Source organism: Bos indicus x Bos taurus, chromosome 19 (genome assembly GCF_003369695.1).
Source record: "Bos indicus x Bos taurus breed Angus x Brahman F1 hybrid chromosome 19, Bos_hybrid_MaternalHap_v2.0, whole genome shotgun sequence".
In the NCBI taxonomy this organism is placed as follows: Eukaryota; Metazoa; Chordata; class Mammalia; order Artiodactyla; family Bovidae; genus Bos; species Bos indicus x Bos taurus.
In genome coordinates, this window is record NC_040094.1 from 6,610,695 (window position 1) to 6,622,480 (window position 11,786).

An 11,786-nucleotide genomic window follows, 5' to 3' on the forward strand; every position below is an offset into this window, starting at 1 on the left:
AGCAGGACTAGGGGAGAGATCAGCCAAGCCCCACAATTCAATTTTACTCTTTCCAGACCACACCTCAGTCAGAGCAGCTGGACTAGATAAGGCTCTTAAGATGCTGAGATTGATATTCAGATGAAACGTAATGTAAGGAGGACTTTCTCTCTCAGGTTGAGAATGTTTTCTTTAGGGAAAAATAGCAGGCAAAACAAAGGAAGTGCTGAGGCTTTCCAAGAAAATGAGAACAGGAGAGGATGATGGGGAAAATGGTTTAAATGTCCCAAAGAAAGGCTGTGCTTGTCTGCACAGGTCAGGTCTGCCTGACAGTCAAGTCAGAAATGTGTCCAGCCGTCTGCGGCTCTGAATGCATGGTAACAAATCCCCTGCAATGGTCCAGCTTTTGATTGCCTCAGCAATGGCATTGTTTGTGACCACAGAGACCCAGCTACTCTTCCTCTTGCTAAGGAACGCTTAGAGCCATTCACTGGGGCCTTATTTAAAGATATTACATTGATAAATTAAATGGAATAATATATCCAGCTTGCCTAGCACATAAGAAGGCTACTTTCTTTCCACTTCAGTTATTATACAAACACAGTGAAACAATGGACAGCACACATTGCTCTAAAGAATTGCTTTTCCCTCTGAATTTTAAAATGGCAATAACTGTAATACTGAAGCTATTATTGCTCTCGTTGACTCTAAGTCTCTTGGCATTGGCTGGAAGTGTATGTGAAGTGAGTCTTTTCTTGGCCTCTCCCCCACAGGCTTGGTGATGCAGCCTGGTCTAGAAAGTGGTCTTACAGCAATTGTGGTAATTACCACCCGGATTGAGATGCTCCTGCACGTCAGTTAGGTCTGTACTGGGCATATGTTCTCTCTATTTCCCAGAACCTCTGTGAGTGAGGTAGCAGCATCCTGATCTAATGGATGAAGAAACTGAAGCTTAGGAGAGTCTTGGCCAAGACGGTTTTATTAATGATGAAATTCATAAATAAAAGGTTTTATTTAATACCTGCCATGTCAGTGGTGAAGCATAGCTAACCCTTGATTAGAATCTTCTGAAGAATTTTAAACGCTTTCCAAACTATTTTTTAAGCTTGGGTCACTGTGACCCAACACCAAAGGCGAGCAGTTGAGAATGGCAGGTGGGAATTCTTGCCCATCTTACCTTCCTTTTTCCTTTTTTGGGCGGTGCCAGGTCTTCATGCTGCACTGGGCTTTTTCTAGCTGTGGCTAGCGGGGGCTTCCCTTGCTTGCCGTGCGTGGGCTTCTTGCCGCCGAGGCTTCTCTTGCGGAGGAGCATCGGCTCCAGGCGTATGATTTCAGTAGTGATGGCTCGAGGGCTCTGAAGGACACAGGCTCAGTAGCTGTGTTGCTCGGGTTCAGTCACTCCGAAGCACGTGGGATCTTCCTGGATCCCAGATCAGGGATCAAACCCATGTCTACTGCATTGGCAGGCAGATTCTTAACCACTGGAGCACCGGGGAAGGCCAGGAGGCAGATTTTTTTTTTAATTATTTTTTTATTTTGGTTATGCCGGCTATTTGTTGCTGCGTGCAAACTTCTTCTTGTTGGTGTGGGCGGGGGCTCCCACCAGAAGTCTGGTGGTCACGGGCTTCTCATCGGGGTGGCTTTTCTTGTCGTGAAGCCTAGGCTCCTGGAGCACTTCAGTGGTTGCACTGCGTGGGTTCAGTAGCTGTGGCTCGCAGGTGCTAGGGCGAGGGCTCAGTTGTTGTGGCGAAAGGCTTTAGTTGCTCCCGCCAAGTGGGATCTTCCTGGACCAGGGCTCCAACCCGTGTTCCCTGCACTGGCAGGCAGATTGCTATCCACTGCGCCACCAGGGAAATCCCTAGCTTCTCTTTCTTGGACACTGCTGATTTTGATCAAAACATCTCCAACTATAGGGGTCTGCCCTTGGGTTTTCCCTTCTCCTTTGCCACTGTCTCTGGGCAACTTTACTTATGCTTAGGGCTTTAACTGCCAACTCCATTCTGATGATTTCCAAGTCTTTAATTACAGTTCAATCTCTTTCCCGAGTTCCAACCCATTTAGTCTTATAAAACTTAATTTTTGTTGGTTAACATATACATTTTACACTTAGCAACAGGTGTAAACTCTGAAACATCCATCAGAAAAGAATGTCCCTGAGGCACTTACACAAGATATCAATAGACATTCACACAGTGACATCTCGGACAGATAAGTGCCCTTAGATCAGGTCACCAAATAGGAAAGATAGACAGCTTGAGCGGAGAGCATGGGACATAAAATGAAATACATATGTAGAGACTGACCATCATTTGAAGCCAACCCATTTATATCCAGCTACTCATGAGATGTCTCCTCCTGGGTATTCCTAAGGGACCTCAAGCTCAATATACCCCAAACCGAACCCATACCATTCCCCCAAGCAAGTGTCCCCTCTTCCAGTTTCCATATACCCAGAGAGTCACGGCTGGAACCAGCAGGTCACAGAATCCTCCCACTCTTTCTGTCTCTCTTCCTGTATCCTGTTGGTGGCCCAGCCCTGCAGAGGAGAGATTCTTGGAATAAGGTCTCCAGACCACCTGCAGCAACTCCATCTGGAAACAAGTTAGAAATAACGATGCTTGGACTCCATCCTTGTTCAGAATGAGCATCTTTGGGGCTGGGACCAGCAATCTGTGGTGTAACAAGCCATCCCTGTATTCTGGTGACACTCTAAACTGACCTGGTTTATTAGCTCTCTAATTACTCCATTCTGGAAGCTCCTAAGTCAAGTCTTCCTCTTCTCGCACCTGAATGAGTACAATCATTTCCTAACCATGTACCTTTCTCCAGCTTCAGACCCCTATGAACTTCCTCCCCTTTCTTGCCAGCATGCTCCCTCCAAATGAAAATTTGATCATGTCTCTACCACACATATTAGGTTGGTGCAAAAGTAATTGCATTTTGCAATGTTCCAAATAGGAAAAGGAGTACGTCAAGGCTGTATATTGTCACCCTGCTTATTTAACTTCTATGCAGAGTACATCATGAGAAATGCTGGGCTGGAGGAAGCACAAGCTGGAATCAAGATTTCCAGGAGAAATATCAATAACCTCAGATATGCAGATGACACCACCCTTATGGCAGAAAGTGAAGAAGAACTAAAGAGCCTCTTGATGAAAGTGAAAGAGGAGAGTGAAAAATTTGGCTTAAAGCTCAACATTCAGAAAACTAAGATCATGGCATCTGGTCCCATCACTTCATGGCAAATAGATGCGGAAACAGTGGAGACAGTGGCTGACTTTATTTTTCTGGGCTCCAGAATCACTGCAGATGGTGATTGCAGCCGTGAAATTAAAAGACGCTTAGTCCTTGGAAGCAAAGTCATGACCAACCTAGACAGCATATTAAAAAGCAGAGACATTACTTTGCCAACAAAGGTCCATCTAGTCAAGGCTATGGTTTTTCCAGTAGTCATGCATGGATGTGAGAGTTGGACTATAAAGAAAGCTGAGTGCCGAAGAATTGATGTTTTTGAACTGTGGTGTTGGAGAAGACTCTTGAGAGTCCCTTGGACTGCAAGGGGATCCAGTCAGTCCTTATCCTAAAGGATCCTGATCCTAAAGGAGATCAGTCCTGGGTGTTCATTGGAAGGACTGATGTTGAAACTGAAACTCCAATAATTTGGCCACCTGATGCAAAGAGCTGACTCATTTGAAAAGACCCTGATGCTAGGAAAGATCGAGGGCAGGAGGAGAAGGGGACAACAGAAAATGAGATGGTTGGATGGCATCACCAACTCAGTGGACATGAGTTTGGGTGGACTCCGGGAGTTGTTGATGGACAGGGAGGCCTGGCGTGCTGCGGTTCATGGGGTTGCAAAGAGTTGGACACGACTGAGTGACTGAACTGAACTGAACTGAATGTTGAACTTTGCTATTTGATATTGGAATACATTCATAAATAAATGTGGTTTTGCTATACATCATTTTAATGCATATTTATTGCCTTTTTTTTTTTTTTGCCAGTGACTTATTACTTGCTGTGTATTTTATATTTATTTTAGACTATGGAAGTGATGTTAGATAAAAAGAAAATTCGAGTAATTTTCTTATTTGAGTTCAAAATGGATTGTAAAGCAGCAGAGACAGCTTGCAACACCAGTAACACATTTGGCCCAGGAACTGCTAATGAATGTACAGTGCAGTCCTGGTTCAAGAAGCTTTGCAAAGAAGACAGGAGCCTTGAAGATGAGGGTGTGGTGGCTGGCCACTCGAAGTTGACAATGACCAACTGAGAGCTATCATTGAAACTGATCCTCTTACAACTACACGAGAAGTTGCTGAAGAACTCAACATCAACCGTTTTACAGTCATTTGACATTTGAAGCAAACTGGAAAGGTGAAAAGACTCAATAAGTGGGTGCCTCATGAGCTGACCAAAAGTAAAAAAAAAAAAAAAATCATTGTTTTGAAGTGTTGTCTTCTTTTCTTCTACACAGCAGCTGTGGACGGTTTCTCAATTGGATTGTGACATGTGATGAAAAGTGGATTTTATACAACAACTAGTGATGACCAGCCCAGTGGCTGGACCGAGAAGAAGCTCCAAAGCACTTCCCAAAGCCAAACTTGCACCACACAAAAGTCATGACCACTTTTTGATGGTCTGCTGCCCATCTGATCCACTACAGCTTTCTGAATCCTGGCGAAACCATTACATCTGAGAAGTATGCTCGGCAAACCAGTGAGATGCATTGAAAACTGCAATGCTTGCAGCCGGCACTGGTCAACAGAAAGGGCCCAATTCTTCTCTAGGACAACACCCAACCGTAGGTCACACAGCCAACACTTCAAAAGTTGAACAAATTGGACTATGAAGTTTTGCCTCATCTGCCATATTCACCTAACCTCTTGCCAACTGACTACCACTTCTTCAAGCGTCCAAAAACTTTTTGTAGGAAAAATGCTTCCACAGCCAATAGGAAGCAGAAAATGCTTTCCAAGAGTTTGTCAAACCCTGAAGCACAGACTTCACATTACAGAAGTAAACAAACTTATTTCTCATTGGCAAAAATGTATTGATTGTAATGGTTCCTATTTTGATTAATAAAGATGTGTTTGACCCTAGTTATAATGATTTAAAATTAATAATCCAAAACTGCAGTTACGTTTGCACCAACCTAATAACTTTCTTCAAAGTTTCTCCAGTGCCTAAGGGGCACTCTTCCCAAGAAAATATAATGCAGGCACATAGAATTATTTAGTGTGGCTACTAGACAATTTTTTAAGTTGAAAAAGAAACTGGACTTCCCTAGTGGTGCAGTGGATGAGACTCCAGCTGCCAGTGCAGAGGACATGGGCTCACTCAGTCCCTGGTCCAGGAAGATCCCACCTGCCTCGGAGCAACGAAGCCGGGTGCCACAAATACTGAGGCCACGTGCTGCGACTCCCGAAGCCCAGGCGCCTCTGGGCGTCTGTGTTCCGCAAGGAAAAGCCCCGCAGTGAGCCACAGGGAAGAGTAGCCCCCAGCTAGAGGAAGCCCTCACGCATCAGTGAGGACCCAGTGCAACTACAACTAATTAATTAAAAAAGAAAAGAAAGAAACCAAACGATCCCACATGCCACAAGTAATGATCCTGAGTGCCGCAACTAAGATCCAGCACAGCCAAATAAATAAATAAATATTATAAAGATAAATGAATTTAAATAATTATTAAAACCCTATATATCTAAATGTTATTTCAACATGCAATTAATATAACAATGAATAAGGTACTTTACTTTTTTTTCCAAGTCATTGAAATCTGGTCTATATCTTCACGCTTACTGTGTATCTCATTTCAGATGTTTTCATGGAGAATATTTGGCTTATATTTAGATTTCATAAAATTTGCACGTTGAAAGAGTTGAAAGCGTAGATGTACTTATCCAAGGTGCTCCAAATATACTTAAGGGTTTTTCGATAGCTGAATTGAATACCACTTTTAAAATTTAAATGAATTAAAAATGAACTTCTCAGTCAAGAGACCACATTTCTAATGCTCTCTAGTCGCACCGGCAGTGCCGCCAGCCCTCAGCGTGGCTTGGAGAGCGAGCCTGACCCTCAGCCCCTCTGGGACCTGCTTCCTCCCTAGCCTCAGTGCCGCCCCTCCCTGCCCTGCTTCCCTGAATGGTTCACCACAAGGAAGTGCGTTTCCTGAGATACTTGGGTCGTTTCAGTGCCTCAGGACCTCCCCCATGACACCTCCTTCCCCTCAGTTCTCTCTCCCTCATCTCCTTCTCGATGTGGCAAAACCACTTATTTTTTAAAGTCAGCCCGAGAGACACCTCCTCCATTAAGCCTCCATCTCTGCTCCCCAGGACTGACCAATCCTTCTCTGAGCTGAACTGTATCACCTTCTAAGACTCATATAAATACTGAATTTTATTTACTTGCTCATATTTCTTTTTTTAATTAAAACATTGCTTATTTTATATCGGCATATAGTTGAGTAACAATGTTGTGTTTGTTTCGGGTGTACAACAAAGTGATTCAGTTATACATGTATACATATCTCTTGCTGCTAGTTAGTAAACTCCTGAAATCTTGTTATTCATTTCTTTTTACCCATAGCACCTAGAACACCACCCCAATGAACACATGAGTAATACCCAAGTTTGTGCCTTTTTGTTATCACATACTCTCCTCCACGGACCTGCAGGGCAGCGGTTCACTATGACTGAAGAATTAGTAAAAATTGTAGCTATGTGAGACGATGGATCTGTTAATTAATGTGATTGTATTAATCCTTTCACAGTGTATACATGTATCAGAACATCACACTGTATATCTTAAATCATATTGTACAACCTAAATATATACATATTTTTAAAATATATATATATTTTATTTAAGTATAGTTGACTTACAATGTTTCAGGTGCACAGCAAGGTGATTCAGTTATATGAATACATATATATTATTTTTGAAATTATTTTCCATCATAGGTTGTTACAAGGTTGACTCTGGTTCTCTATGCTATATGGTAAACCTTTGTTGATTGTTGCATATTTATTTTTTAATTAGAAATCTAGCATTCTATTCACACTAGGTCAAACGAACGGAATCAAAATGTCATAATTTTTTAAATTAGGCAAAAATTCATAAGTTTTCTAAAATAGTACTTATTTTCATATATGTATATTAAAGCTTTTCTACTACACCTGATAGAGGCTTGAGGAAGATTAAAAACAAAGAAGAGATGGAGAAATTGGAGAACATAAACTAAATGAAATGGGAGCACTGAATATGAAATAGAAAAAGTGAAATAAACTAGATAAAAGTAAGATCATCATATAGTACAGTTGTTTTTAAATATGACTGCTCGTTAGAAACATATCTAGAGCTCTGGAGGAAAAAACCAATACCTGAGCATTTGTATTTTTCAAAAAATTTCAAGATAATTCTGATATGCACCTGGATTTTAAAAAGCAATTACAGGTTTTTCTATTATATCCTAGTTTTGGTGATATAGAATTCTATTATTTTTCTGTTGACCAATCGTGATAAATGGTGTTAAGTGAGTAATAATAGTAATAATCACAATAGTAAAAGAAGTTTGTCAATTTTCACAATCAATAGTCAGACAAAGAATAAATGATAATTACAATTGCAAGCCATAATAGGAACATGATTAATTTAACAATATGAAATAATTACATTAATTACATACAATTTGGGGGGCGGGGGTCAAGCAGAGTGATGTGGTAAGTGGAAATGCATTTACATTCAAGGTAATTATTGATAGGTATGACACTATTACCGTTTTCTTAATTGTTTGGGGTTTGTTTTCTTTACATCTTTTCCTTCTGTTGTGTTTCCTGCCTAGAGAAGTTCCTTTAACATTTGTTGTAAAGCTGGTTTGGTGATGCTGAATTCTCTTAATGTTTGCTTGTCTGGAAAACTTTAGGTTTCTCCATCAAATCTGAAGGAGAATCTTGCTGGGTAGAGTATTCTTGGTTGTAGGTTCTTCCCTTTCATCACTTTAAATATATCATGCCATTCCCTTCTGGCTTGTAGCGTTTCTGTTGAGAAATCAGCTGATAACCTGATGGGGTTCCCTTGTACGTTATTTGTTGTTTTCCCTTTTTGCTTTAAATAGTTTATCTGTAATTTTTGTCTTGATGTGTTCCTCCTGGGACTCTTTCAGGGACTCTCTGTGCTTCCTGGACTTGATTGACTATTTCCTTTTCCATGTTCAGGAAGTTTTCACCTATTACCTCTTCAAATTTTGTCTCAGGTCCTTTCTCTCTTTCTCCTTCTGGGACCCATATAATATGAATGTTGGCATGTTTAATGTTGTTCCAGAGGTCTGTTAGGTTGTCTTCATTTTTTTTTTTTTCATTTTTTTTTTCTTCAGTGGCAGTGATTCACACCATTTTTTCATCCAGATCATTTATCCATTCTTCTGCCTCAGTTATTCTGCTACTGATTCCTTCTAGTGTATTAGTCATCTGTTTGTTCTTTAATTTTTCTAGGTCTTTGGTAAACATTTTTTTTGCATCTGCTCAATCTTTGCCTTCATTCTTTTCCAGAGATCCTGGGTCATCTTCACTATCATTAATCTGAATTACTTTTCTGGAAGGTTGCCTATCTCTATTTTATTTAGTTGTTTTTCTGTGACCTTATCTTGTCCCTTCATCTGGGACATAACTTGCTGCTTTTGAATCATGGTTAACTTTCTGTAGTATGATTTTTGTTTTAGCTGCTGTGAGACAGTGCTTTTTCTTGCTTCTTCTGTCTGCCCTCTGATGCATGAAGCTTCTTGATGGGAGGGACTGGTGGTGGGAAAAACTTGATCTTGCTCTGGTGGGCAGAGCTTTGCTGAGTAAAGCTTTAATCCAAATACCTGCTGATGGGTGGGGTTGCCCTTCATCCCTGGTAGTTGTTTGGCCTCAGGCAACCCAGCCCTGGGGTCTTTGGGCTCTATGGTAGGGTTAATGGTGACCTCCAAGAGGGTTTCCGCCAAGGCAGACCTTCCAGTGTCCCCTTCCCTGTGGGGCGCCTACTGACCCACACCTCCACAGGAGGCCCTCCCACACTAGCAGATACTTTTGGTTCCGTCTCCTGTGGGTCACTGCCCCTCTCCTCTGGGTTTTGGTGGGTGCACAACTTTGTCTGTGCCTTCCAAGACTGGAGTATCTGTTTCCCTCAGTCCTCCGGAAGGCTATAACCAGATCCCACCAGCCCTCAAGGCCCGATTCTCTGGGGATTCCCAGTCCCTTTGTTGGGTCCCCAGGCTGGGAAGCCTGAAGTGGGGTTCAGAACCTTCACAAGAGTGTGAGAACTGCTTTGATACCATTGTTCTCCAGTCTGTGGGTCACCCGCCTGGTGGGTATGGGATTTGATTTGATCGTGACTGTGTCCCTCCTACTATCTCAGTGCAGCTTTTTTGTCTTTGGAGGTGGGGTATCTTTTTTTTTTTGATGGTCCTCTTGCTGATGGTTGTTCAACAGCTAGTTGCAATTTTGGTGCTCTTGCAGGAGATGTGGAGAAGGTGATGGCGCCCCACTCCAGTACTCTTGCCTGGAAAAACCCATGGATGGAGGAGCCTGGTAGGCTGCAGTCCATGGGGTCGTGAAGAGTTGGACACGACTGAGCGACTTCACTTTCACTTTTCACTTTCATGCATTGGAGAAGGAAATGGCAACCCACTCCAGTGTTCTTGCCTAGAGAATCCCAGGGACAGGGGAGCCTAGTGGGCTGCCGTCTACGGGGTGATGAGCGGACGTCCTTCTACTCCACCATTTTGCTACAATTCTCATTTGAAAAATCATACTTCCATAAAACTGGAAAGGAAAATAAATAAAAATTTGAAAAAAAAAAAAAGTATTTGTGCTCTTGCAATTGTCATGTTATGGCAATGTTCCTAAAGCTGAAGGACAAGAGATGGGCCTTCTGCCTTGCCATTTGTTCTTTCTCCAAAGGTGACAGGCACACTGCTGAGTGTTCCCTTCACAATGGAATTAGAAACAGAAGACTGTAAGCTCTGGTGATTGTTATCTTTCTCTGGTTTTCCTGGACTCAGTGCTTTAACTTCTCTGAATCTTGGTGTCCTCCTCTGTAAAATGGATGATGAGTCGTGCTGTCACTTCAGTCATATCTGACTCTTCGTGACCCTATGGACTGTAGCCCGCCAGCCCCTGTGTCCATGGGATTCTCCAGGCAAAAATACTGGAGTGGGCTGCTATGCCCTCCTCCAGGGGATCATCCTGAACCTGCATCTCCTGCATTGCAGGCCAATTCTTTACCCACTGAGCCACCTGGGAAGCCCTAAAATGGATGATAACCTAATGCACTAAAGAATGTAAAATGTGCTATAAACTGGAGTTAAGCAAACGTAAGGTCCTATTATCACTTACTCTCACAAGGTCACTAACAAAGATGAGAAGAGAGGAAACGCCTCCTTTATGCCTGTGGAGGCAGCTGAGAAGCGAGGTGCGTGGATGAGGCATGGATGAAGTCACGGCTGTCTCATCCTGTTTCTTCATCACATTATGTCTCCATAGGGAGGAGGTGCCGTTTTGCACTCTCATTGGTTCTGGGGTGTTACCCAATTCCTATGTCTGGCTTTTTCTCCTCCAAACCTTCTTTTACTGTCCTGAGATCTTTCTATATACAGGCCACTACATAAAAGATTTCTGAAGTTCAAGGAAGGACTGAAAAGCAATAATAACATTGTTTAATTATTGGGAGTTAAGATTGTCAGGTGTAAGCTGTAATGATTTAGCTCAGGATACTTGCTGAGCTGGGGACTTCTCTGGTGGCTTAGCAGTAAAGAATCCACCTGCCAATGCAGAAAATGTGGGTTTGATCCCTGGGTCAGGAAGATCCCCTGGGGAAGGAACTGGCAACCCACTCTAGTACTCTTGCCTGGGAAATCCCGTGACAGAGGAGCCTGGTGGACCACAGTCCATGGGGTCACAAAGAGTTGGACACAACTTAGCAACTCAACAAAAAAACGACAAAGACAGCTTGCTGAGCTGGGTTCCCTCTGCCTGCCTACTCCTCCCAAGGGGAAGAACGTGACAGGGTTGGGAGGAAAATAAGACAGCAGGTGGTGAGTGTACCCGAGAAGGGGTGCTCCTCCCCAGAGTCAGCTTCAAAGGGGGTGGGGCGAGTGGCCCTGGAAAAGTGTGAGTTCCAGCAGCGGGGGGCCCTGCCCTAGGCCTGGGCCCCAGTGGCGCCTTACATGCCTGTGGCTTGAGAGCAGAAGGGAGATATAATGCCAGAGGCTGAGAGCAGAGAGAGTCCAAAGCAGCCAGTGGCTCAGTTTCCTAAGCTCCAGGGAGCCTTCCTAGGGAGACACTCACATTTCTTTGTGTATCCAAAAACGAGTATGAGAGAACTGGTCGACCTGATGGTGTCTGCGTCACGCTGGGGGAGCTGGTCCGCCAGCCACACTGCAGGTTAGGCAGAAGAGAGGTCTGGCAGAGGCCAGCACAGTGCTGACAGGTGCCCCCTCAAGTGTCTGATGCCTCCCCCACCTCTAATGCCCACTCACTGTGTGATGATCAGAACTCAGATGCAGTCCTTGCAACTGCTTGGAAGGAAAAGCAGAAGACATGGGATTAATCAGGACAGCCTGGAACTGGCTTGGCTAAGAATTCAGTCAGAAGCGGGTAAGGCAGGGGATGGAGACTTTTATAGAGATGAAGTCAAGTTACACAAAATAAAGTTGGGATGCAATTAGAAAAAGCCTGCGCATAGAAATAAAGACCAAGTGCAACCAAAAATTAAATGTGTGTGTTAGTCTTTCAGTCGTGTCCCACTCTACAGCCCCATGGAGGCCA

The 11,786-nt window shown here is 43.3% G+C and overlaps 1 protein-coding gene across 1 annotated transcript in view; it reads right to left on the bottom strand.

Annotated features, from left to right (window-relative positions):
* Positions 1–940: 940 nt before the first annotated feature.
* MMD (monocyte to macrophage differentiation associated) overlaps positions 941–11,786 on the bottom strand; it is a 60,707-nt gene continuing 49,861 nt past the window's right edge. The window contains exon 8 of the transcript XR_003506993.1: positions 941–2,570. The gene's annotated coding sequence lies outside the window, so the exon portion shown is untranslated. The remainder of the gene's footprint in view (positions 2,571–11,786) is intronic.